This window comes from Lathamus discolor, chromosome 7 (assembly GCF_037157495.1).
Source record: "Lathamus discolor isolate bLatDis1 chromosome 7, bLatDis1.hap1, whole genome shotgun sequence".
Lineage (NCBI taxonomy): Eukaryota > Metazoa > Chordata > Aves > Psittaciformes > Psittacidae > Lathamus > Lathamus discolor.
The window spans coordinates 14,064,939-14,092,726 of record NC_088890.1 but is presented as its reverse complement, the minus strand read 5'-3'; the positions used below and the strand labels follow the sequence as shown (position 1 = coordinate 14,092,726).

Sequence of the window (27,788 nt, the reverse complement as noted above, 5' to 3'; positions counted from 1 at the left end):
TGCCTTTAGATGCATTATTTGAGTCAGTTGAGATTTAATTAAGATCACAGCCTCCAAAATCCCTGTCAAATGAAAATTCACACAAGACAATACACTATATATCCTCATGCAGATAGTCTCCATTCCACACTCTGGAATAACATAAGTTAATCCTCGTTTCTATGGTGGCAGACAAAAGTTCACTAATTTTGTTTTCTTTTGACACTTGTGTTGTTTTCTGTTTTATGTCATGAGATCATTCCCTTCTGAGAAGGGGAGGGGAGCTGACATAGGGGGAGAGGAGGGAGAGCAATATGTCTGAATATGGCAGCAGATGTATTTTGACATTCGCACAGCTCTGCCGTGATGTCATCAAGTTTTCATATCATTAACCCCTGCCAGTAAGAGCATCATTTCATGACATCTGCCCATTGGGAAGAAGAGGAAGGAGTCAGGGACAAAACAAGAAAAGTGCCTCGATCTCGCTCTCACGCTAAACCCAAAATCAAACACAATTACATTAAGACTACAGAATAGCACTCGCATCTTCTGTACCAGTGACTGCCTTTTCCCAATTTATTATCTGCCCCAGCTGCCTCCTCACCTTGGAGGTGCTCCGAAACCGCACGCCCAGCTCATCGCTGATGCCTTCTCCTCCTGATGGTCCTGGTGCAGGAAAACCCCTCACTCTACAGTCCAATTCCTCTCCGCGCTAAACATGAGCACGTTAAATAAAACAGTACTTCTTACAGGGAAATTACTAGAACTTTACCTCATTCCAATGTATTTCTATTTGCATTATCTTAATATCTGCTTGCTTATCTCACGGTTTAGAACTGACAGGTGCTAGCGGTCTTTTGTTTGACAGGCCACTATACAAATAACTGTCTTGCCTGAAAGGGCTAATGCACTACTAATGAACAATAAATCAACTTTGATTATAAAGTGTCAGGCCAATCAGTTTGCAGTTCAGCTCCATCACAGTCCAGGCCGAGGCAGCTACTCTGACAAGGCAGGATTTGGGTTTCATCTCTACTGCCTTATCAATGGGATTTTTTGGAAGCAGATGATCATGGAAAGCCCTCTGACAGCAGATTTTCCGCTGGCTGGGAGGAGAGTGCCTGCTTTTAGTGACTTCCTAGGCTGCTACTGCAATAAATACACAATCAACAAAAGCCATTTCTTAACCAGGCAGAAGGACGCTCTAATGACATGCTCGCATATAAACACGTATTTTAGCCGTGACTTTTAACAGAGCTGTACGCAAACAAAATTGCTTTTTAGCTGGATGTAAAGGTGTGTAACATGCCTGAAAGCTCTGCACAGTAAACACGCTTCTGAGGGGGCCAGTCCAGCAAATATTAATTCAGCAAGAGGAGTGCTTACTGCTTCAGGGCAAGAGGGAAAGCGACTCCTCTCCTGTCACTGCTATTGCACATGCCCAAGTCAGTCCAGGATCAGGCCCGGGAGCATCAGGCATGAAAAGCAGCTCTGCTCCACGCATAAAAGATTTTAACATTTCAGTTTATTTATAAAAAGGCAAATGAGCCTGCGTAAGTCACTTTTTATTAGAAATAAACTTTAGGGATTTATTGCCGTTACCAGTTCAACACTCGTTGCTAAAGTAAGCCCAACCATTTCGTTTTCATAAACAGATCTTGGTCACCCCGAATGATTCACATTTCCTGCCACCAAACTTGTTTTTATTTGAAAATCTGAAATGGCAGCGCTCCAAAGGCCGGCACATGCACCTAGGGGACAGTGTCCTGCGACTGAGGGGCTTCTCCCCGCCACCAGCACCAGGGAGACTGGAAACCCGCCGTGTTTTGTAAAACAAGCTGGCTTAGAAGGAGTTAATTCCAAAGAGGAAGAGTGTATATGCACTTTGCTCTAAACTTACCACCCACTTCCTAAGGGTTCCCTCCTCCCCACCACCCGCGAAAAATCATCTCATTTGCCCTGAAATACTGGCTCGCAGGGTTGACACTTAACTCGGTTACATTTAGATCCCGTTACATTTATTTCACCGAGGTTCATAACACTAGTCACTGTCAAAAACAAAGCTCACTCACTTAATTTCCCCCCGGTAAATTGAGTGCCGAATTCATTCAGCAGCCCCGGTTCCTGACATTTAAGCCTGACAAAGTGTTTTACCCGGCTCTGTGCACTTTCCCTCCTCCCTCGCTCCTCTTCCGAACTACACCGCTCAAGTAGGAGCTGCCGGGGCAGCGCCGCGCACCCCAACTGTCAGAACAAAAGACGGGCAGCGCACGGAACAAACCCCACCACTTCTACAAGCCCTCCGCAAGTTGGGAGGCGCGCACGCTGCACCCCCTCCTCCGGCAGCACCGGGCTGGAGCATCGCTGCGGCTTTCCCAACCTCCCCGCTCCAGGAGCGGGCCTCCCCCCACCTTTACCCCGTCCCCGCGGAAGGCACCCACCTGGGCGGCGGCGGGCGGCGTGCGGCGCGCCGGGCCATGGAGCGGGCTGGCGGGGCGGAGCGGAGCGGAGCGGAGCAGAGCGGTGCGGAGCCTCCGCGGGCGCGGGCGGAGTGCCGGTGCGCGCTGCTCGCGGGCTGCCGCGCCGCGCCGCCACCCGCGCGGCCCCGCCCTGCGCCGCCGCGCACACCCCGCCCCGGAACGGGGCGCCCCGCGGGTCCGGCCCCCCCCCCCTTACAACCCACACCCTTGCCCCCCCCCCCCCCGCGGCGGCACCGAGCGGCCTCTGAGCGACCCGGCCCGCACCGCGCCGAGAGACCGATTAAACCCCGTCCGTGCCCCCAGTAACTGGGCTCGGCGGGGAGCAAGTGCGGCTGCAGCCGCCTCAGGCGCGCTGTGTGGGTGCGAGCGCCCCACAGCTCGAAGGGAGAAGGTCTCCCTCCTGCCGCCAGAACTTTCCCTTCTCCCCTGGAAAGTGGCTCCTGGTCCCCTCCTGCCTGCCCGACAGCTCGGGATTTCAGTGCCAGGGAACAGAAGTAATGATACACAAGCAGCACGATGCCTCTAACAGGAGTTAGTGTCGAACTGGACTCCGCGCCCGGCCTGCGGTGGACGCCGGCCCCTTGGTCCACGCACGCAGCAGCGCGCAGCCGGCACCATGACAGCCCTCAGCTACTCCCCGTGTTCCAGGCCGGACCCTCAGCGCCCTGCTCCCTGAGGCGGCCGAGCCATCCCGTTCGGAGGGAGCAAGGCCCCTCCGTAACGGGGCATCAGCGGTGTTGTGTCACTCGGAACACGCTTCCCTAAACTCGCACACGGGAGACAGCAAAGAAAACACTTTTCCTGGCCCCCAGACTTCATCGCACAAACACAGTCTCCTGACAGCCTCTCACCAGGCACTGTGCGGTTCCCGTAACCCATCTGCCCCAAACGCTACTATCCACTTCATAGGGGATGCTTCCTAAAATCTCTCCTGCTATTTCAGTTTAGTTTTCACCTACTTTCTGAAGGCAAAACTGACGCAGATAGTTACTTTAGGCGCGAGTAAGTGGAAGACAGAAGCCGCCCCGACAGGGCTCCCAGGCAGCGCCTGCTCCGCTCGCAGGAGTCAGGGCTGTCAGACAATGGCCCCATTAGTTATGCCGCTGAAGAACCTCACAAGAAGCAAAGACAAAGGACTCAATTTACTGACAACTTGTGATCTGATGTTAAATGGGAAGCGATACGGATTGCCTTCCACCCTAAAGTGTTTTTGTGTGAGATAACAAATTTATTAATGGGATTTTTTTCAGGTCACAAAAATGTGACCCCACCCTCTTATGAATATTTAATAAGGGACTAAGGGCATCTTTTGCAAGACCCTAAATCTGCCAGAAACAGCCTACATGAATCAGAGAGCGCCTGCCTCTTAAAGGGGCACACACGCACTGAGCGGGTCAGCACACGCGGGGCACGGGAGCAGGCGGTGTGAGTAAGTACTGCGCGTACGCAGCGTCAAGCAAAGAAGCAGGCACACACCGCAACACGCCGGACGCTCAGCAGTAGCACAAACGGGTAACGCACGCCGTGAGGTAATAACAATTATCGCCTGTGCTTAAGAGAATCCTTCCTGCCCTGGACTTCAAAGTAATCTCGAGGAACTCGGGTTGCTTTGGGGAATATACACACAGACTTAAACTTTTCAACAGTTTCTCTCGCGGACCACCTCCTCCTCCCCTCTGCATTTCCTAAGAGCATCACTGGCAGGATCCCCAGCTGCTCTGACGGCGATGGGAAACGGCTCTGTGCATTCAACACTCACTAACTGCAGCTGAAACAAGGCACGGGTTGCGTGCCTGGGCAGTCTCTGCAGACCACTCATAGGATGCTCCACAGCCCCCAGTTTGGAAATCTTCTGCTCTGTCTTATCTTCCTCAGCACAAACTTCTCACCCACACACGACCCTCAATCCTATTAAATCATATCTTCAATTCTTATTTCCCAACACAGCCATATCCAGGTACATGCAGCTCAACTAAAGAGCAGTGCCCTCTTTCTGCCCTGAACACCAGCTGATCACACACCTCTGGACCCAGCTCTGACTTACCATATTTGTTAAAAAGGGGGGCTCTATGAAGCCTAAATCTTTGTTCAAAGCATTTCTCTTATTTCCAGGGACAGACAAAAAATGGAATGTGGCAATGCAAGCACAAGGCTGCAAGCTAGATGCAAAGCTAGAGCATAGTGCTGGCTCTGGCACTGACAATTCTCCCCAGCCTTGGGCAAATCACCTAGAAGTTCATTTTTTGTACATGTCTATCACATTGAGGATGCATCTCTCTCCAAGAGCTTAGTTTGTGACATCTGGACCCTGGCTCTGGAACTGCCTGCATGCCCACCATTTCAAAGGCAGTCAACAGCCTCAACATCTCTACCTCCTCGTCTGCAAAACGGGGACAATACTACTCATTTCAGGATCTCCTATAGGCCCATATTAAACACTTTGAAATGAAAGGTGCTGTCTAAGCACTGAGCACTGGCCACAGAACCTGCAAGCTGTATTTTTAAAGCATTTTATGCCCTTTCATATAAAAACTTCATACCGGCAAGCTCAGCCAGCATCTGCTGTGGGCTAAAAACCTCAAGTCTACTCCCTCAGTAACAGAGATGGTAGCACTTGTTTAGTAAGGTCATCATGAAATATAGTGCATTTCTAAGCCAGCAAAATATTTTAACAGACCAAGAAGAACCATAAACTCCCACTTTAATTCCATTCAATTACGGAGAGTCATCACCGACAGAGACAATCAGACAGGGATGTCCAAAACAGAACACACAAAGTAATAAATTCAAAATAACTGGCAATCAGCATGGCAGACTAGGTGGCTATTTGGCACCTAGAGATCTGATCCATATTCAGTGGTGGTATCAATACCTCAGTGAGAGAAAATAAGCACTGGATCCTAGGGTCTAAAGTTCAAGTGAGAGGAACAGGTTAGGAGCTGTGATGAAGAGGAATACAAGGGAATTAATGGGGGTTTTATGCCATTATTTTACACATACACTTTGTTCAAAGGCTTCTGCAGGTACCCATCCATGCAGAGGCCATGGTCTTGCCTATAGAAAAGCCTCATCTGCTTGCAGGGCAGGGGAAAAAGACAGAGCAGACAAGATACCCACATGGCACAACCTCCACTCACCAGAATTAACCTGCCCCAGATTAGGAACTTATACGTCTAGTCCCGGTATGGGCCTATTTCAACCCAGAACAATTTGTCTGTTCCTGTCCTCGGGATGTTTCCCTGGGCAGGCAAATAGGTCCCACTTTGCTCTCTGGTAGCGCATGGTGAGCCAAATCCGGTGCCCTGCTTCCTGAATACAAATTCGGGAGTAATTCTGGTGAATTACCAGCACAGAGGAGCCCACCCCCCCCCCACTGGAGCCAACACCAAAGCAGAGGCAAGTGCCAAATTACACTGCTCAGTACTGTTTAGAGCTGTGGGCCTGTTTAAAAGCAAGCTGCAGTTTGCATTTCTGAGGGAAAAAGCTGCCTCCGATGCTATTCCCACTCCTGAATCCCCAGGCCCATTTTTGTGGGGTTAAATCACATTTTCCTGTTTTGAGAATGCTTCATTTTCCCTTGTTGCTGTTTGAAAGACCTATGAAAACAAATGGAGAAAACAACTGACTAAACAGGAAACAGTGAAACTTATTACCCACAAAGTGCTGAGAAAAAGGACAAAGTAAACATTTTCTTTTTGGGTCATTTTTAATACGCTCAGCTAATGCCCCTCATGGTAAAATATCTTCAGGCAGAAAAGTGATTTCTAGGCTGTCGGTGTCTAACAAAACAGAACACCAAAGCAATTAACATTTCAGTTAACGCTTATGTCCCTGTTGCTCTTCTTTTTCTGATGTGAAACTGTCATTTTCCTTATTGCCCCTGCAAATTCTGCACGAAGGCGGCTCTTTAAATCCCCCCAGTGTTGTACAATGGTTTAAATTTCACTTCATGGCATGCTTTAAATTACCATTCACATCTTCATTTAATGCATCATTTTATAATGCCAGTGTTACTAGTTAATTTATATATACACAGCAGGATGTGTCAACATTCAGGTGAGTTATGAATATGATTGTGCAGGAGTTATGGAAGACATTTCAGCAAAATTATGGTTCCCTCTAAACATAAAAATATTAATAATGAATCAAACATCCCAGGTAAACAACAAATTTCACATAATTGCACCCCCCCGACGCTTCCAGATAAATAAATAAAAATGGCAACATTTTTGCTCCACATTCATATTTGATTGATCTTAATAAATTGCCATCTCCTTTCCTAATAAACTGTAATCTCTTGTTTCCGCCACAAAGTAAAATTTATTAGCACACTCTTCTACCAGCAGGTCTGCATCACTCATAGCACAGTGTGCAAATTGTTCCAAGTATGCCTGGGCATTATTCATAATTTATTTTTCTGCCCCAAAGTACACAATATATTGAAAGGTAATCACCACTAACTGTTCTCGGTTACTTTCCTTAATTATGTGAGATAGCATTTATGTCACGTACAGTAGGGGAAATGCTGCAGTTTCCATTAAAACTCCATTTTTTTTGCCATGCACTGAAACACAACATTTACACACAGAAAAACCTTCTTAGGGTTGGAAAGCCTGGAGGTGGTATCTGGTAGGAGATGGCAACACCTCCACTTGAAAAGAACAAACCCTGTCTACCAAAATAACCCACTGGGCATGACAACAGCGATGGCTCTGAGAGGAAAAGTAGGTGTTTTGTCATGATGTTAAAGTTGCCATGGTAAGAAAAAAAACCCACAGAATAAAACATCAACAAAACACATGTCAATCAAACACATTTTTGCCCGGTTAAGGATTAACCAGCCACCCCGACAGACTATCTCCTGCTGCCTGGGCTGTGCAGGCACTGGGGTGCTGCGGGATGGTGCAGCCCCACTGCCCCCAGCTTTGCATTTTGAGGTGCATCACCCTGGCCTGGGGCTGGTGTGGGGAGAGCTGGTGGGAAATCCAGGGTTAGACGCACTGCCCTCTCCTGGTAATGTGCTTCTATCATGGGAGACTTAATGCTTCTCACTGCAAAAAATCCCCTTCGGAAAAGCCATGCCTACTTCCACAACAACTTATATACCTACACCCCTACATACACACGTATTTCACCACAGATTTAAATGAAAATAAACTGGATTAAATATGAGTCTCTTTATGTAAAAAAAAAAAACAAACATTTTGCAGGCAGCCCAAGAGTGCTAAACTATATATTCCGGCTCATCTGAGAGAATAACCTGCATCACCCCTGGGCATCTGGCCGCCTTTTACTTACTCTGTTGGGAGCACATGTCGGTGTATTTTCAATAAAACACCTTCTTAGCAGTAATGGGCCACTGTTCTCATTTCAATGGTCCCCAAGGTTCCATGATCCAGTATATTTAGCTGGCTCACAGTTCCAAGTTTCCCTCCAACATTCAAAAGCTATTTTTAAGTTTTCTAAAGGCAGCAGCCATGGGAAGAGCTTTTGCTCATCTCTTCCTTAAAGATGAAAACAGTCAACTTTGTACATGCGACAAAACAACTCAAATTATTTCCTAAAGAGGTGTTTAGGCAACAGCCCTCATGGTGAGACAGGGACACATAGAAATGCTGCTGATGCTGCACTGGGAAGGAGTTTGAAAGCAGCCCTGGGACCTCTGCTTCTGCTAGGAGTGGGTGGCAACACAGCCCCAGGAATCAAATGCACCTCCAAAATGCCAAAATGCAGCAGAATGGTGCAATTTGCAGAGCTGGCAAACAATGCTCAAGCTAAGAAGGCTTACTGCTGGCAGAAGGATGCAGAGGAGCCCTCTGAGATGACCTCTGGTTGCCATACTGAACTTGCAAGGTATGCTTCCTGCAAGCATGAACTACCACAAGGAGCTACTACAGATTACCATCCCAGGTTCCCCACTATATTGAGAAAAAGCTTTTTTGGAAGCAGGCCATGGTGAGGGATGCCTCCTTGCAACACCACCCTGCACGCAGGGACCTTCTCTTCCTCCTTTCTGCTGTCTCTGGGCCAGAAGCATCTTCTCACTCATCCCGGCAGGCAGGGATACAGAAAGGAGAAGGAGCAAGCAGCACACTACAGGGCAGGAGGAGACCCAGCTTTGGCACAGCCACCCCCGGCCTTTGGCCATGTCAGTCATTTTGATGGTGCACATCTGGTTTCACATGGACAAGAAACAGCCAGCCGCACAGGCTAAGCAAACACCCCAGCTACAGGACTTTGCTCTTGGATCCCTTGGGGTCATCCAACCGGCTCAAAGTCCTTTGTGCGGCACTAAGCAGGGCTCAGTGTGTGCTTTGGGGTTTTTCTTTGTACTTCCACTCTGGCCCTTCACAGCGCAATGCCACAGTCCATCACTTCTTCCCAGATAAACAGGGCCCGAACTGAACTGAAGGACAGGGTCTTCCCCTCCTGTTTCCCTTTCCTGGGCAAAGGGGACTCCTGTCAGCAAGCAAGGGTTATGACCTACGCATGTTTCCTACCCAAATCCAGCTGCCCCTTATCCCAATCCTTTTTACCCCCCTGAGGCGCAAGAAAAAAGATGATGCTGAGCAGTAGCAGGTCTCCATGCTAGGAGCGGATGTAGTGGGGCAGCCAGGACCCACTCCTTCACTGTACCCATCATGGCAAAGGGTGAACAAGCAAATAAAGGATTTTTTCTGGGGTCCCTTAAAACAAATTTGCCTTCGTATAACAAGGAATTCTTCAGATGTGCCTGAAGACTTGGGGCAGTGCTGCTTGGGTTGGAAAAGCACGAGCTCACTGCAAAGTGTAACAACAGAGGAATACTACAAAAATCCATCTCTGCAAGTGAAACAGGTATTTAATCTCTGGAAGGAGGTGACAGTTCTCTGCCGTTAAATGCAGCCACTTCTGGGGTGGATGGTGGCAGCAACTTCGGCATACAGAGCTCTGGAGGAATTCAGGACACCTGAGGCACCAAATCCTTCACTCCAATGAAACTGCAGGGTGATTAAGCAGAGAGAATGTAACTATCCAAACTGTAATTTGGCCAGCACAATGGATCTAACACCCCTATTCTTGGGAGGGAAAAAAAATCAGTACTGTATTTGAAGTTCAAAATCTAATTAACTATTTGAGAAAAAGAATTCAGTTTTTAAAAGAAAATTCCTAACAATATAAAGAGAATTAGTGCCAAAGTTTTTGAAGAACCGCATAAAATGGTATGAAAAACATATGATATTGTAATAATAGGAATGACTGGATTTGCTCAAATGTTCCTTATACCTTATAATACAAGAATAAAATACAGTGTAAATCCTTCTATCTACATAAGTTCCCTGTACAGAAAAATCTCTCTTTTAATAGGTTTACACCTTTAACATGTATTAGTTTGGAAAAGTCCTAGGGTATAATTACACATCTTGGCTTGGCACATTAATAGCTGTTCCCTTCATTTACTGATTTCTTTTACTGGTCAATTTGCTGTTTTACTACACTGCTCTTACAGCTCAGCTTCCCAGCGGCACCGTCCGCCAGCAGACCCTGTGCTGGGAAGGGCAGTGGCTTTGACCTGGCTGTGGGCTGGGAGGAGGGTTTTGATACCTTGATCTCGGCCATCTGCATGTCGGTGCTCGTCCGGGATGTGGCATTTGCCAGCAAACCGCAGGTCACAGGGAGAAGGAAACAGAGCTGCCCTCTCTTGCCTCCACAATCCATGCAGAAATACACCCTTTGGGCCCAGGAGAAAACCTGTGAGGCAGGGCTTCTTCAGGGCTTCTTGCTGGTCACGTCTCCCTCCAGGTCGCTGCGGACCATGTGTGTGCCCCCTCTGCTGCCTTGCATCTCTCAATTCCTCCCTTGCTCCAGGCATTCCCTGCTGTCCCAAATTCTGCTCTCTGCTTCCCTGGAACTCCATTCCCATCACTCCTCCTTGCCTCCGTGGCTCGAGAGACCTGGAGAGATGCTCATCTGGGACAGGATGCTCAACTAGCTCCACTGCATGCCTGGGGAAGTACCATTTCCCCATCACAGAGGAGGGACACTCCTATGCTGCCAGTCTTTGCAGGCTCACTTTGCATCTCTCCACCCAAGGCAAAGCTGGCGTTTGCTGAGCCCCTGTCCAGCTTTTACAGGTTTTTCGACAATTTAAGAGGGTTTTCTGTGTTAGAGCACAGCCATTCCTTTAATGGCTTCTCAGCACTGCCATTATAAACCAGAACTTTTCAGGTGTTTATTACTCAGCCTTTAAAATTGGCTCTATGCTGAAATTTGGCAAAGGAAATGTCAGCCCAGAAGAAAAATTTATTTTTTGCCAATTTTATACTCAAAAAAAATGACCCCATTTTGGCCTCCATAAAAACACAGCTTTTGCCGCCTCTGTGACAGTGGTGAAGTAACAAGTCAATATTGTAATATTGCCAGCAGAGCTGCAGTGATTTAATGCCTAAAATTGCTTTGAAGGTGAAGAGTGCTATTGAGCTGCTAATTATTAACTATTATTACTGATCCTGCTATACAACAAAGATGCAAATAGAAAACAAAGGGAATACGGAATGCCACTGGAAAAATGAGGCAGAACTGAAATGAGGGTCCAGCGCTGAGCATGGAGGAGCTGGAAAACCAGTCAGGAGCACAGGCAGGGTGGGACCCACTAGAACATGCAAGAACGAAATGAACCAATACGGAAATATTACTTTTCTTTTTCAAGGATGGCATTTAAAATACAAATAAAATACAAATGAGCTTGCTCCATGCCAAAGCTAGCAATGATGTAGGATCCAAATCAGCTCTAAACCAAGCTGAACTGAGGTCAACAGGGACCTCATATTGCTCAGCCGGAGCCAAAAGAAACTTTGCCATTTATTTCAACATGCAGAAGGCAGAGCCTTGCAGGTGCTGAGGACAGGTGACCTTGCCTCCGTGACAAGCAGACATACATTAACATAGAAAAGGGCTGGGAATTTCAAAGGGCTCCAAAGATGTAAGCACCCCCCAAATCCTTGGGATCCTTTCAAATCCCATCTGCACTTGGGTGTCCGCATCCACATCTCACACAGCCCAACATCTGAGCTAGGTTGATCCAACTTGGCAGAACAGAGGGGGAAATAAGCTGCCTCCACTCTAAACCTCCCAAGCCACCCTGCTCTATTACCTTCCTAAGGGACTGCAGAAATGTTTCTGTTTCGTAGCAGAAATGGAACACAGTGAGTATTTCTTCTGTCTGTGAAACAGTGAGGACCAGGAGGCAAGTGAGGACCAGGGCACACTTCCATTTGGGAAGTGCAGTAACAAAGCAGCTGAGGGAAGTCATCAGGGCTGCCTTCAAACACAGCAAAAATTAAAAAAACAATTTATCTTTCCGGAAACTTTCTGCTTGTCTAAGTGGCAGCTATTTAAATACAATTAACAAGCAAATGATTTTAAAATTACAATACATTTAGTAAGGCAGCATCACAAACAATTTGCATCTCATTAGTGTTTGAAGCGGCAGAATCAGCCTCCCAAATGGGCTGCACGTTGAGTGGGAAACCCAGACACAGGCAATAGCTTCTGCTGATCCTCTGACACAGGACGCGCTGGAGGAGGGCAGAGCAAAGGGTCGGTGGTGCAGCCAAGCCCCCGGCTGGGCCAGCCCCATGGGGAGCTCTCAGCACAGCTCTCGGCACAAGGAAGGATGCCACGAGCCAAAGCCTTACTAGAAATGGGTGTAAAATGCCCATTTTAGCATAAGCAAAGGAAGAAAAAGAAGAAGAGGAAGAAAGGAAGGAAGGGAAGGAGAGGAAGGAAGGGAAGGAAAGGGGAGAGTGGGTGTGTGTTTGCATTTGGGATGGGCACTTTTTAACATGCATTCGTGAACAAAGAGTTTAAAGAGATTTCAAGCTATTTACTCAGCTATATATGTCATTAAAAGTTTATAGATTACACAGCCACAACCCTTCCGAGATTGCTGCTGGGTTTGGACGCACATTAATTCCCAGGAGCCTCCTGCAGAACAATCCCGTACTGACTCGTGCAGCAGGAAAAGCCTCTAACAAGTAACAGTTTTAAAAGCTTCCAACTCACTTTCAACTGTGATTTACTGTGGTGGCTCCGTTTAACCCGGAGGATGCAGGAGCACTTCCCAGATCACACACCATTTCCCCACGTGCCTTTGGCTTCCTTTAGAAAGCCACGCTGCTGCACCAAGACCTGCTGCCTGCATCATATCCTAGGACGCAGGCTTTGCTAGGCACAGCTTTATCAGGGTACCCATACGGGTAAGGACTGCTGGTTTTTAACATCAGTGTAGCTCTTGCCATACAAGACCCTTCTTCTGTAGTCCATGGAGGGGAGGGATCTGGCAGGAGGCTGGTGGGAAGCTGTTGCTGGTGGAAAGGAAAGAATACACACAGTAACTCTACAGGTGGTGCATTAACAAATTCCTACATGAATGCAGCTAAACAGCGTTAATTTCAATTATGGAAGGCTTGAAGATGAGGACATCCATGAGAGAGAATGTCCCTGAATAAATCACTTTTCACAATCAGCCTCAAGTGCTGGCACCGTCTGCTAGCAACAGTGACTTACACACCAGCCACCCCTTTAATCCAAAAGCTTGCTCCAAAGTACTTCATGAACTGAAAAGGCACAAACAGCACTTCCTCTAAAGTTCAGCACAAGTTCTAATACAAGCTTTTACCTTCTGTGCCTAAAGCTCCACAGGCTCTGGAGCTGCACGTGACAGTTGTTTAATGCTGCGCAGCACAGTTATATACAACACTGGCAGGAGAGAGCGAGAAAATAGTTTACAATTGAATCTGCAGAGGAAATTTGGGTAAGTTGAATTATCCATTTGGAAGCTGGCCAAGGGCTGGGACTACTCAAAACCAGAGGGAAGCTGTAAGAAGCGACCAGTTTTGCTCGTCCCTTGAAAGGCAGTACCTCTGAGCTACCCTGTGGGCTCTCACTTGGTGCTCCTTGGCTGCTCCCACCAGGGAGGCTTTCCTGGGATCCCCGCATCCCATACTGCTGCTGTGGGATCTGCCAGTGACGATGGGGGGCTGGAGGCATCTGTGTGCCTCTGCAAGGTGGGGGGGGGGGGGGTGGTGGTGCAGCTTTAGATTGGGAAGCCAGTTAAAAAGATGGTAAAAGCACTAATAATAAGTAAAAAAAACACTGGCAGAAGCAAATCAATCATCATCTTGCTAAGCTCTGGGTGCAGCATGCCACGAGAACCCTGGAGCCCTCTGGGTGATTCCCAGGTCTCTCCATCCCTGGTGCCAGCATGTGTCACCCCAAAGCTTTGCCCAAAGATGCCACCGACTATTGACACAGGCCTTGTGCACTTCTTTTTCAGACCTCTGGTTCCGTAGTTTGTCAAAACAGGATACTATTTAAATTTAAAATGGCATGATTTAAACACAGACAAAATAGTTATTGCTGTTTTAGCAACCAGACTCCTCAAGTACATGCCGGTTCTGTTTTCCAAAGCCTTTTGTCCACGTTCCCCAGCACGCTATCTCTGTGAACCTGGATGCGAAGACAAGTGCCTAAGCAAAACAACGATCACTTTCTATGAATTACTGAACATGTGTAATTCATTTATCTGTAATATTGTGCTAAACTCAGCTCCAATTAAACAAACGAAAACACCTGCTTAGCACACACAGATCTTTCCATACCTCAGGGGAAGACAACATCAGTGTGCTCTGTAGTACAATCTGGCTCAGAAGCCTATGCTAACAATGCAAAGCTGGGATTTACTTTTTTTTTTTTAATGCACATAGGCAAGGAGATAAAAAAACCCTTGCAGACAGTGAGATTTTGGGGGAGAATTTGTTTTTAATATTTCTACCTTTAGCATGTGCAGTTCTATAACATTTAAGTGCTCATCGGGGGCTTCTCATGGGCACTTGGACTTGAAGGCATGCATCACTCTGGAGGAAGAGTTGCGATAATGAAAACTTCAAAACACAACACAACTGCCCCCAGACCTCATGATACTGTAAAACTGCCAAAGAGGCCTCATGTCAACAAAGCTATTGAGTCAGGGAGAAGGCATTCTCTTCTCTTGTTCTGCTTATGGACCATGGGCATCCCCCAGCACTGTGGGACCCCATCGCAAGTAACACACAAGCTGGGGTCACCCCAACACATCAACCCTGGGGACCGAGACCACTGGAGGCACCCTGCATGATCAAGCAGCAGCAAACAAGACACAGCCTCACCTCACACAGGTTTGGAACCAGCTGGGGGTGTCCCTTTGGGGGTGCCTTAGAAATGGGGATGCTGCGGGTGCCCCTGCCTGGGGCTGGTTTTGAGCCCTGGGTGCTTTGCTCAGTGCAGCAGCGGCTGTCAAGAGAGCCTGCAGCCTGCCAGATCCCCTCCACTTAACTCATTTCCTATTCTTTACTCAACTGCCTGCAGACAATGAGCTGTCAATCAGATCCCCACAAGAACATTTACAATTACCTTCCCTCTCCCGCACCTCAGCATGGCCCCGTACGAATAGCTCCATCCTAAACTGTTCACACATGAGCCATTTGCAACTCTTCTAGTGCCATAACTGCCCTGACTTGAGAGGCGTGTTAGGAAATTGAATTTCCTCGTGTTTTCAAATAAAAGTACTTGGTGGCAAAGCACAGAAGCACAAGAATGGGCCTCCTACAGGTGTGAGGCAAAAGCAACCAGGGATGGAAAAACTGCCCCAGTAATTATTCTAGCATCCTGCGCAAGGGTAAGGCTGTTTGCTGCCTTTTTTTTCTTTCAGTTTGCTTTTTCTTCAGGAAAATCAAAGTTTCAAACTGAAAAGTGTTTTTTCTATTTCTGTTCTGTTTTTCTTTCCCTTTCCTTCTCTTATTTTTTTAGGACAGGGTGGTCCCCTCTGCTCCCTCCTGCAGAATTAGCAACAAAGCTCCACCACAACTTTGCAGCTGGCCCTGCTGCTCTGATGTGTCCACTGCCCGCTCTCCCTGAAGAGAAATGGGTTTGTTTTTCTTCTGGGTAGATGCAGCTGAGTGAAGGACTCAAAATGAGCACACTTTCCAAGCAACAAGCCCAAGTGAAAAAATAACAGTGATGGAAGTCATAAACATACCTTCCCTTGTAGTGCCAGTTGCCAACGACAGGATTTAAAAATACCTTAACTCTGTTCTGCATTATATGAATGCTTCTATTCCAGATAGAAATCCCCAATACCTGGGGGAGCTTTCCAAACACTCGGACACTGCCCAGGATGTGTCCATTCCTAATGGCACCAGAATCGTTGCCATCAATAAACTAGGGTGAAATCAGTAAAGTCATTCACCACACTGTGACTTTACTGATTTTCTGCTCAGCTGTCTGCTCAAGGGTTAGTGCGGTTAACGGTGAGGAGATATTCACTCTCCTATGAACTGATCTGGACAGCATCTCTGATGGCTGTCAAACAGAAGGGTAACCAGTGCCATCATGGGTTTTTCGCCCTCCTATTTTTAATTCTCATGCAGGAAACTTCTACAACCTTTTCTGATGAAAAATAACCTATCTGATATTTCCCCTCTCCTTTAAAATGTTTATCCTGCTCTGAATCTGCAAGGTGTAATATCATAAAGGAAGGTCGAGTTTCACAGACGCTCAGGGCTCCGCTGCGTGCTCCCCCCACTTTGAAGAGAAGAACAATAGTCCCTTAAGTGTTGCTGCTGGTGGCACAGCAGCAATTCACGACGGAGGGTTGGAAATCTGAAATTAAAATAAACTGCTTAAAACCTGCAGACGGAGAGAGAGATGCAGGAGACCGAGTAAAATGGGACAAGCTCTTAACCCTATCAACAAAGTGCTCATTGTTCCAGTTTAAAACAAGTAACACAGCAATAAATATTGAGCAAAGGAAGTTAACCTGTATCCACAGCCTTTGAATAAACACAGAAGTTGAAAGTAAAATCAATGCCAGGCCTTTGGCTCTTGCCAACTTGTGCTTTACTCCTGCTCTCTTGGCTTTGTTTTTACTTTTGGGGATTTTCTTTGCCTCCTCTCCTGTTATTCATACTTCCCTGTAAAAACCCCTTATCACACTGCAAAAGGACAAACAAGGAACTGCAGCACACAATTAAGAGACGCGAACAACAGCTTGGTGGCATTCCGCAAATCCACCTGAGTGCAGATAACCATGAAGGAAAGGGCCAGGTAAGATGCCCCCACCTCCTTCCCGCACCCCTTCCCCATAGGGGACCGGACTCAGCCCTGCATACCTCTAACCATCAAATCCAGCTGAATGTTTGCTGTCTAGGACTGCACAGGCAGCATGTGGCATCTCTGGAAGATACAGGCATATTCATCTTACTACAGAAATCTGAGCATTTCAGCTCTTGATTTAAGTATGGATAAATGCCTCGGTTAGTTCTCATTTTTCCTAAAGCGGTTTATCCACTCTTGTGCCAGTACCTCAGTCAGTAATACAGGTTTTCGCAGTGAGTATTAATTCTGACTTCACTTTTAAATCACATTTTCTTCATTTGAGCATTATTATATTTCACAGAACAAGGCCTGAGCATCATGCAAAAGGCATTCTGGTCCTTGGTTGTGAATACAGTTGTGTAGGCAGAGGAATATTTGTTTTCCAAGTAATTTGCGCACATTCACAAAATTGCAGCTGTCTGTAGTTCTCCTGAAATATCTGCTCTGATGTTTACAAGCCATAAAACATAATCTGTCTTTTGTAGGGTTCCAATTGTTACATTTGGAAATACATATATATATGTGCATCTTTTTTTTACACTCCCATTACATACTGCTTACGAAGCCTGTACAACACCAGCACTATCCTGAGGAGCTACTGCCCTGAGACAACAGTGGACAAACCTTTGTGAGAACCAGAAGGACCTCTCTAATACACTTTGTGGATCACAGAATCACAGAATGATTTGGGTTTGAAAAGACCTTAAAGCTCATTCACTTCCAGCCCCCTGCCATGGGCAGGGACACCTTCCACTAGAGCAGGTTACTCCAAGCCCCATTCCAACCTGGTGTTGAGCACTGCCACAGATGGGGCATTACTTATCAAGAAGGACCTCACTCTTATCCCAGCATAGCCATCCCATGAAGAAGACCACATGAAATGGAGGCATGGGTGACAACTCAGCTCAGGGAGATAGCCTGCTGCCTTGGCCCAAGAAGAGCTCATGCTGGGATGGACATACAATGTAGCCAGTGACAACCGTGACCCATCATTCAGCAAACAGGTCCCTTTACACATGTATTCTTGCAAGCAAACCCAGCAACATTAAAAAAACTAAATTTGCAATGTGGCTATGAACCAACAGGCTAGGCTGGCAGTTGGCATCTCCAACAGGTTTGTTCTGGGTGTTTCTTAGCTATTAACAGTCAGCCAAAGCAACTCTACTTGTTGCTGCGGTCTTTTCCCAATGAAAGATGGGATTTTTTTCACAGGGTTTCTGTTATTTGCCTTTTGCTTCATCTACAGCTAAAAAACTGGTTTCTTACAAAAGTTGTCCAAATGAACAAAACACCATTCCCTACGACAACGAAGTCCTTGGGATAGGTATTTCCCACAGTAAATGCGGAAAAACTGAAAAACTGACTGGAAAGAAAAATAAGAGGTAGGAAGCTATACCCAGCTCAGTGGGATCCCTTAACTCCAGCGGACTCCCTGGATAGTTGTCACTTAAACCCAGGACAAATCTGTCCCAAGCTGTTCAACCCCATGCTGCAACCCATCCAAGAGGTCCATGTGGCTGCAGAGATGTGTAGTAAAAGGCTCAATGTTGAGATATACCACAAAGGTTAATAACTGAAAACACAGCAACGTATTATTTGAATCTGTGCTGCTTAAAAAATGCCTAAGTGACACAACCGGCAAGAAAGCGCTGAGCTTTGATAGTCACACATAAGGCTTTAAACACCCTCAACCCGTTGTGTTCTACCACATTATGTACTTGATGCTTGCTGGCATGAGCTATGGAGCTGCAACATGACTCCCATGATACAACACGATGGAGGACAACCTTCTGAAGGGCAGATGGTATCAAGCTACGGCACTGGTGACCTTGGCAGCTCTGGCAGAGGCACCGCTGCCTCCTCACACCGTGCTCTGACACCCATCGCTACCTGAGCTTCTCCCGTCATCTTCCCACCTCACTTCCAAATGCATCTCAAAACTTTTTCAGGTAGACAAGCTAAACCCAGGATGTAGATTTTCCAATTAGTCTCTGTTTAAACATCTGTTGGTAGACTGCATTTAACATTAGTTATTTGAACAAAGCGCAATTTGATTAGGCTGTCTGAAACGGAGCCAAAGTCTGCAAAATAATAGCTCAATTAAATTTTGTTTTCCTTTCATTTGTCTTATACTTTCCTGAGTGTGATACAGTTGCATATAATCAAGTAAACTAATTCCTTTCAAAATGAGATATTTTGGTGCCTTTTCCATCTCCTCTCAAAGTTTATTTAATAATCTATTCCATCTTCTCCATGCTTCATCGAACTTCATCCTGACACAAAGTACATTTCTTTCTTGTGCCTTCAGTCTACTTTCATTTTTTATGCTTTCGATGACTTGAGATTATGTGCCATTAATGTTATACCTTAAATAGATCAGTAATTTATAAATGCAGATTACACTTATCAGGAAAATAAAAACCTTTCAGCAACGCAGCAGCCTCTTCTTTGCACACACCACAAAATATTTAGCCAACCAGACAACACAGCTGTAAAACTGTCAAGCTCAAAAGCCACATCCAAGCGGCATTTCCAATTGTCTCCCTGGGTTTAGTTTCTACTTATTCTGTTATGTTGCACTTGTTGCCCTGAAACTTCAATATTAGCTCTGGAGATTCAAACACATGAGGCAAACAGCTGCTCTCCTCCGCTCAAGCAAGCAAGATCAAACTGCCTTCTCCCTTTTCCTCCTGCTTTTCATTTTTTACTTTCTTTTTAACCAAATCGCTGTAATTCAAGTATTTCTGACAAAGTTGATGGTTTTAGGGCAAAATTCTGCTCTGTGATCATCACTGCAGCTTCCTCCAAGTGCACACTCGGTCAGTGCACGAGGTGCACCAGAGCTTCCCTATGCTGACTACAGAAACTTTGCCTTGAGGATATAAAAATGAGAAAGTCACAGTAACTTAGCTGCTATGTAGATGTGTGTATGATTTAAATTTAAACATTAAACATTTAAACATTAACTTCTTTCACACTTCTGTTAAGAAAGGAAGAAGCATACATTCTTTGAGAGAAGAGATTGCTTTTATCGGAGGAGATTTTCGATACGCGGTACTTTAGTGGGGTTTTTTTTTCTTTCTAGCATATTTGTGGCGAAGTGTGAACACAAAGGGACAAGCTGAAATAGGTATCTGGCAGCTCTTCCCCAGCGCGTGCTGCTGAAAGCCACAAGTACTACTGCAGTTGTTGAAAATCTGTGATTCTAATGCAGAAAGGCGAGGGACTCCTTCCTCCTGCACTGGTCCAGCTCTGCCCTGCCACGCCACAGGCTGTACTTCAAAATACTCCTGCAACAAAGCAGCCTTCAGCATTAGAGGCGGCTCAAGTCCGTGGAAGTTCAAAATGGGATATGTCCTATTTAAAATGTAGAGAGCTACTAAATATGACAACCATCTGATGTATGAAAATTATTCACAACCAAAAACAGACAGTCTGGAAATAGCTGGGATGACTTCATTTAGACAGAATTACCCAAATCTGTTTCTAATATACACAGTACACATAATAAATTTTTACAATATGACAAGGAAAACAAACTTAATAAAAGTTCCCGATCTTTTGTTACACAAGCAAGCTATAGCCATGATATGTTTATAATATTTTGCCTATGATATCACAGCTAAGTAACAAAAGCAGAGCAACACAAAAACCAGTTACTAGGTATGACTTCACCTTGCGACTCCCATAGTGACATCGCTGCGCGCATCACCCCAGCGTCCCACCTTCCCCACCTACAGCCCGTGCTCCACAAGTACTCGCTTTTCACTAATACTCTCCTTTTCTCCTTCTCCCAGGCACCCTTTGACTCGGGAAGCTGCGGATCTCTATGACGAGAGTTTGTTTTTTTCCAACGACACCAGGACTCATCTGAACGGTAAGAGATTTTTAGCCTGTTTCCTGAACTCCTGGTTATTTGACAAGTGCTTGAAAACCCTGTTATAAACAATCTCTGTAGGAAAACAGATGATGTCTTACGATCACAGAAGGTAATTTTTTCAAGAACCCAACTTTTTGAGCATTTCCCAGATGCACCGCGTCAATCTTCCTGCGTTTGACTATCTCAGCTGGTTTTCCAGCCCGGGCGTTTCGCCAGGCAGGCCGGACTGCCCCTCATTGTCACTTCTGTTCGATGGCACTTGCACCCACTGCTGTTATTCCAGGCTTCAGGAAATTTTCTAACCACTGGACAGGCTCCAGCACTGCGCACTAATAAGTTGCAGATTGCAGCACTCTAAGCGTGTGTGTGTGTGTGTGCATGCGTGTGTCAGATCAGGGCCACGGTTTGAAGGGGGGTGGGGTGGGGAAACAGTAGTTCAAAAATGCTGCCTACTCAAATTGACAGAAAAGTGACCCCTGCACTTCATCAGAAATTCCTGCAGACTGACAAAATAAAGGAGTTTGCTTTTATCACACACAGTAAGACTCATATGGAAAAATGGAAACACTACATCACTCGACCTTAGGTTGCCCCCTTTTCAACCACAGATGAATATTATGTATAAAAATTGTAAATCAATTTGAGATGTATTAAAGGAGATTCTCCTTTTTTTCCTATATTAAAGGTAATACCTTTTAATCTCTAGATTCATTTTGTAATGTCAAGTAAATGAGAAAGACTTAATTTCCGTAACTGAATTTTGTTACTCTTAAGTCTATTTAGCATCTCTGCATGGTGTTCACATCATTTCCTACACTTTGCTTGCATCAGGAAATAATGAGCAAGCATCACTTACCCAACACTGAGTCACAAATATTTGCCTACATTAACAGAGCATTAAAAGCCATTTTAAACAACTTAAGGAAACTGCGCTAGCTTTGAACTGTGATTCACTACTATGAGAAATGAAGAAACTTTTCCTCTTCTAAAGGCAAAAAAATCAGCTGTTGCAATCTCCTTGTAGTATCCTTAGTTCCGAGAGCAGACTTTCCCCTTACACAATAGATTTCTTTGCTTAATGAAACTACTTCTGAAATTTTCCTATGCTCGGTGTTGGATACTTTGAAATTTCAATCTTTTCACATCCTTGAACTCTCATCAACATTTTTTTCCAGACTGTGTCAATAAAATTGATTACTTGCAGTTCTGAACTCTGTTCTGCACATGGAAATAAAACAATTTGTTTTAAAGGATTTTCTGAAGAAAGCAGAACTTGGCAATCCTATCACCAAGATCAAAAAAAAAAGGGAAAAAAAAAAAAGGGGCCAAACCAAGCAAGCCTTCCCCACAAAGAGCAAAACAAAAAGAAACCTCTCCAGCAAACAAAAGAGAAGCGACATCCTGATCTTATCACTACAGAAGCGAGAGCTGAATTCCTGACATACACATCATCAAATTCGCCGCTGTTCTCCCGACTGATACGTCTCCCCGACGGATATGGACGATCTTTTTGGATCATTAATATGTTCATTAATTTGTTATCAATTCTTGCTCACTGTACTTTAAACTGCTCCGTACCATGGCTCAGGAGTGCCTTGACAGTGCTGGTGTCACCACACGCGTCAGGAACCCTGACTGCCCGGTTGTTGAGATGCCTCATGCCTACAAACCGATCTGTTGCTTTTACAAGTTTAATCTGGGTATTAAGGAGCTGATTGTGGAACCATGTCGCTGTAACATCTTCAACCCGCTGTACATCATATAAACCACTATAGGAGGGGGCAGTCTCCCAAGATTCCTAGCAGCAGTGCATACCTTTAACTCCCTAATCTGTAATACTACAAAATACTGCTCTCATTTCTTCCCAAGCACAAGTGGACTACCAGCAAGGGTCCAACAGTGTTATTCCTAATTACCTTTTTTTCACTCTTGATCCTGTGGCGCTCATAATTAGTTACCTGGGGCTGCAATCCAATTTGAAGTGATGACAAGAAAGTGATCCATGAAAAAGTAATAAGTTAAATCCAATTTCAGCCTTCCTCTAATTAAATGCACATGGAACTAATGACTCAAACCCTACCATTTCAGTGATAATGGTAATTAGCGAGGTGGGAGTCACTCTCTTTTTTCAACACTGTAGGTGTAAACCACAAGGTAAAATGGCAGGAGCACTCTTAATTACATGTGTCATTTTGTCAGCAATTTACACATTTCTGACCAGTCAGGAAGGTTTCATTTGTTTTCCCCTTCCCCGAGGTGGGTAACACGCGGCCGGAGCGGGGCCCAGCCAGCCCCATGGCCCCACTCCCAACATGGGCAGAAAGCACAGCTTTTACAAACCTGTTCTCTAAATGCTTCATGGCAAAGCAGAAAACCTGCGGCAAGACTACACTGGGGGTGCTCTAACGAGACACAGGGCTGGAAATGAGGGATCCTGGCTCCTACTTTAAGTTTTGCCCCTCAGGACCAACTCCTTTATAATATGGCAGATGCCCAAAGTCCCAAATACCCCAGAGGGAGCTACACACCTTAACGCAGCTCTCTGACCTTGGGCAAGTCACTTAGTACCTCTCTGCTGGGGTTTACACAGCTATAAAATGAGAATAATCACATTTGCTGACAGCTCCTCACACTGCCAGCTCTCCCAATATACTGGTATTTTCCTAGAAGCCATGTTTTTTTGGAATCATATAATTACAGGACAATCACAGACTTCTTTCAAGAGAAGAAAACCTGCATTTGTCACCTTTCTGCTCAGCATGGAAAGCTGGAAAACCTGGATATTAAAGGCTTTAACAAATATGTAAAAGGGCAGCAAAAGAAGGCCCACTGGGTTCACTGGAAAAAAAAATAAATTTGAATCTTTAGTATCAAAATTTTCAAGCTGATAATGTAAAAAAAAAAAAAAAAAAACCCGATTCAGGTTTTCTCCTGTCTGTGGGGTGGATGATTTCTGCACTTCACAGGCACTGACTAACACCTACATCTGGTCTACAGGCTGAAAGAATTATGGGTCCTTTGGTAGAAACCAGCAACAGTCAACTTTGCTTGATTTCCAAAGTCAGAAGTAAAAGTCAAGGATTCATGTGCAGTTTTCATAGGTGAACTATTTAAACCCTGCAGAAGTGAAATCTCAGCCCAACTGGAGTTGGTGGCAACATTCCCATCGGCTTGGCTGAAGCCTTATTCAGACCAACTCACGTGTTCAAGAGTGAAACAGAGAGATACTCATACAAATGGAATAAATACACTTGCAAATTCACCTCCCCTCCCAAATTATCTGCTGAGACATTAGTTCTCTTCCAGTTGTTAAATTTACCACCATGTAAAAAAGGTGCCCTGCGTGTAAAGCCCAAGACCACATAACCTGGTACTTGTGGGCTCCAAGCGAAACAGAGAACACCCTTCCCTTCACCTTTCAGTGTTTAAGATGCTGTTGAGCTAATGATCTCTAATTTCATAAAAAAAAGACAATAATTGCCCCCAACACCAAGCAACAGTGATTATTAAATCTTGCCCTTTTCTATCTCTCAAGATACTGGAAAGAAATAGTAAGATAACACAGCATGCAAATTGAATTCTACAAAAGCCCAGCCAAAACGCTGCTTTAAAAAGCAGCGGTATGCAAAGGCAAGGACAGCTCTGTCCTCTCAGCCTCCCCCAGTCTCTCCCCAAAAATCTAAACCAAACCCAAATTCTTTCCCTGGCCGTGAATTAAAAGGAAGACTTATTTTCTGTTTTGTCAACTGAAACCAAAAGTTTCCATCTTTGTAATTTCATTGCTGCTTCTCTCCAAACACATGCAGGTTCACTATCATACAATGAACCTCATTTTAATCCCATGAAAAAGTCAAGTGATGGGTTTCAATTGCAAGATACTGACTCTGGATGTCCTAAATCTGTTTTCAGTCCAGTATCCAACTTTCAGCTCAATGCAACATTTACGTCTTTAAAAAAAATTGTATTTTTAGTATTGCCAAAACACACATGCACTTTTACTTTCTTGGGAGAAAATGTGTCTCTTGATTTGCTTCCAATCTGTGTGCTCTTGCCAGCAACTAAAACACTTAAAGAACCAAAATGAATAATCGTTAGGAGCATCAGCAATTAAAGCTGCAAATTTTAATCAATACATCTATTAATACAAAGATATATCTATCTTGGCCAGGAAAAATGTGCACATTTTCAAAATCCTAAGCATACCTGGCCTGTTAAATTATTTGTTTCATAGACTTAAGGAAATCCAATGTCTATGGCAAATATATTACCAAACAGGCTTTAGGGTTTTTTTTTTCACTTCCAGTAATTTTTGCAGGGATGATGTATTTTTTTTTATGCTCTTTTCCCAACTGCTGGTTACTAAATCCATTCCTTAACTTCCAATTTTCTTTTGTTTGTGTCATCAGGCTGTGAAACCGGAGGTCACTGCCAAATGTAAAGCACGGCAGTGCAAGATAGGCTCAAAATGTGAGTCATCCGGTATTTGGAGATTTATTTACTTTCAGCTATCAACAGAGCACATCTCCACTCCTGTGTCCAACTTCTTATACACTGAATATGTCAAAATCTGCTAAAATCAGGTCTCCAGGCAGAATTAACAAGGTCAAGAGACTCAAAAGACACAACTGGAGCCCACTGTCATGTAGACGTTTTTTTGAAGTCCCAGTGCCCCAGTGTGGCCACAGGATACCAGGATCTATTTAGGTACGTGTGGCTATTTGATCAGTGAATAAAGAAGGAATATAGAATATGATCCACAAGATGACTACAGATTAGGTATACAGTATTTAGTAGATGAATTTTCCATACCTGTTTGTGGTAGCGGGGTTTATGTGACAAACCTGCCAGCCAACATTAAAGTGCTGAGCCCAACATGCAGCTATTCCAGCCCTGCGTGGAACCACACCAGCCTCCCCGCTTGGGCAGGACCACAGAGCATCTGATAAGGAGAACCAGCACCCTGGGTGAACAGCATCCCGTCCCCGCCTTGTGTAATGCCAACACAGCTCCCAGCACTCATCTTACGGAACTCTTCACCAGTGCCTTCACCAAGCACAGCAGAGATAAGCAATGCCTACAGTACTCTTGCTATACACAAAGTCTGCCTGTCAGAAAAAAAACGCAGGTAACTGCTAACCACTGTGGCTATCGAATGAGACATCTCTTTTTATAAGCTAAGTGCAAAGATGACTCGGTTCATTATTTAAGCAAACTTTTGGAAAACGGGTGTATTTCCACCTCCCTCAGCATTTATTCTACGTGCTGTCAGCAATGGGTATTGCCTCGTCGGTGCGGTGCCATCCAACTTCAAGGGCTGTGGGTGCTTGTGTGGGTGCAGTTTTACTCACAAATTCTACCCCCAGCACCACCGTTTTCTTTCAGCAACAGATTTTCATTGCAGGGATGTGCTCAGTGTCTGTTACAATCAAGAGGACTTCCAGTACATTTAAGACCGCAAAAGCACCAGGAGTGAGGAGGGGATAGGAAAAAAAAAAAAGACTGGGCAGTCATTTGAATCAGTGAGTGACAGGCTGGGCCAGCTCTCTGTATACATTAATAAATTAGAATTTTAATTGTGTCTCCGACTGCAGGAGCTGCTCCAGTACTTTAATACGTACCAACAATTGCCTATGTTATGGAATCCGCGATGTGGCCTTCACTGTTGACCTCTGCAACACAATTCCCAGTCTGACTACGGAAACTGTTTGGTTTGATCCTTTCAACTTATTTGAATCCTGACAAATAAGCTCACAGCTGAAAGGTCAACACAGTCATATTTCATCCTCTGGAGCTATTCTTAAGACATCTGCACAACAAAGCACTTCTTTTAGTACCTGACACTGGAACTAGCCAGCACAATCTCTCATTAAAAATGTCCCCAGTGGAAGAGTCTATTAAAAGGCATATGGATCAGCTATGGATTTACCAAATAAAATATTTTTGAAAGCATTAATGTAACGCTCTGGATTATGGTGCTCTATGCTGCCAATAAAACGTATATTTGCCCAATGACAAAATGCTTCATACTTTCCAAAAGAATAATGGCTCGGCTATAAAGTGTGAGGTGTTGTCCAGCAGCCTGAGCAAGGGGGTGGGAGCCAGGAACTCATGAATCTTAATCCTACCTCTAAACCAAATTCCCTCTGTGATCCTAAGCAAGTCACTTAACCTGTTTCCCTCAGTTTCCCAGTCCAGAACTGGGATAATGCTACTTACTTATCAGACTTTCCTTCTGGGGGTGTTTTGGAGATTAGTATTTGCAAAATGCTTTGAAGATGAAATCACTACACAAAAGCGAGAAGTTGTCCATGCTAGGCCAAGGGCTGAAGTTAATGGCTATTCCTCACTCAGGCAAAACTCCCCTTGAAGTGCCTGTCAGCTTTATTTGGGTAAGAACTGCAGGATGGGGTCCTCTCACTTTACTGTCAAGGCCTTTAGTGATGTTGGCTTTACCTTCCACATTCTACTACATATTTAAAGCACCCAGGATTCGTACTTTTGGAGGAAAATAATCTGAAGCACATATAAAAGGCAAGAGAAGCAGCAATGCTGTCAGGGAACTCATGGTGATAGTATATCAAACTAAAAAAAAAAAAATAGAAAGAGCAAAACAGACATGAGTTTGACAACGTGCTATGACAACAACGGAAAAGAGAAAAAAAGTGGAAAGAATTTGGGGCTACAGAGGCTGAAGCATCAGATATAGAAGAACGAGATAAGATAAATGTCCCAGCTACAGGGCTTTGTGTGACTGCAGCTGAACTGTTGTATTCAGGAACTTATTATCAAAAATACAGTGACACGCTGCAATTGCAAAGAGAGCAGTAATAAAAGCAATAACCAGCTGCAACCCAGCAAAGTGGTCAAGGGTCTGGAAGTGCCGGTTTACGAAACACATAAAGAACTAGATACATATAATTTGCCAAAACTGGCAAGTACATGTTAGTATCTCAGATGTTTGAGGAGTGTGAACACGAGGCAAGGCAACGGACTGACTCAGTATTTACACAAGCAGTATTACTTGGAGCAAGAGGATGGAATTAAAGTGGAAAGTTCCTGAGCGTGTGCTTTGTTATGGAAAACCATCTGAAGGAAAATAATAGCGGTCCTACCCACCACTTGGGATTTCTAACACTAGAATAGCAAAAGAAGAAAAAAAGAGGAAAATGTGATACATGACCTAATAGGTCTTTCTTGTCTTTAACTCCTGTGATTTATCCTGTAAGACTAGCAAAATGTACTCCAAAGCCGCCTATGTATGCAGACATCTTCTG

General features: G+C 45.0%; 1 protein-coding gene and 1 long non-coding RNA gene across 23 annotated transcripts in view; one reads left to right on the top strand and one right to left on the bottom strand.

Moving 5' to 3' along the window:
• Positions 1-27,788, bottom strand: part of FOXP1 (forkhead box P1) — a 386,150-nt gene that overhangs the window by 84,453 nt on the left and 273,909 nt on the right. The window contains exon 1 of one of the 22 annotated variants that reach the window (XM_065686926.1): positions 2,421-2,546. The exons of the other annotated variants lie outside the window; for them this stretch is intronic. The gene's annotated coding sequence lies outside the window, so the exon portion shown is untranslated. Of the gene's footprint in view, positions 1-2,420; positions 2,547-27,788 lie in introns of those variants that run through there. 22 annotated transcript variants of the gene reach the window in all.
• LOC136018067 (uncharacterized) lies at positions 16,502-26,515 on the top strand. Its single transcript, XR_010614216.1, has 3 exons — positions 16,502-16,583; positions 20,432-20,511; positions 26,106-26,515. It is a non-coding gene; the product is annotated as an uncharacterized LOC136018067 (long non-coding RNA).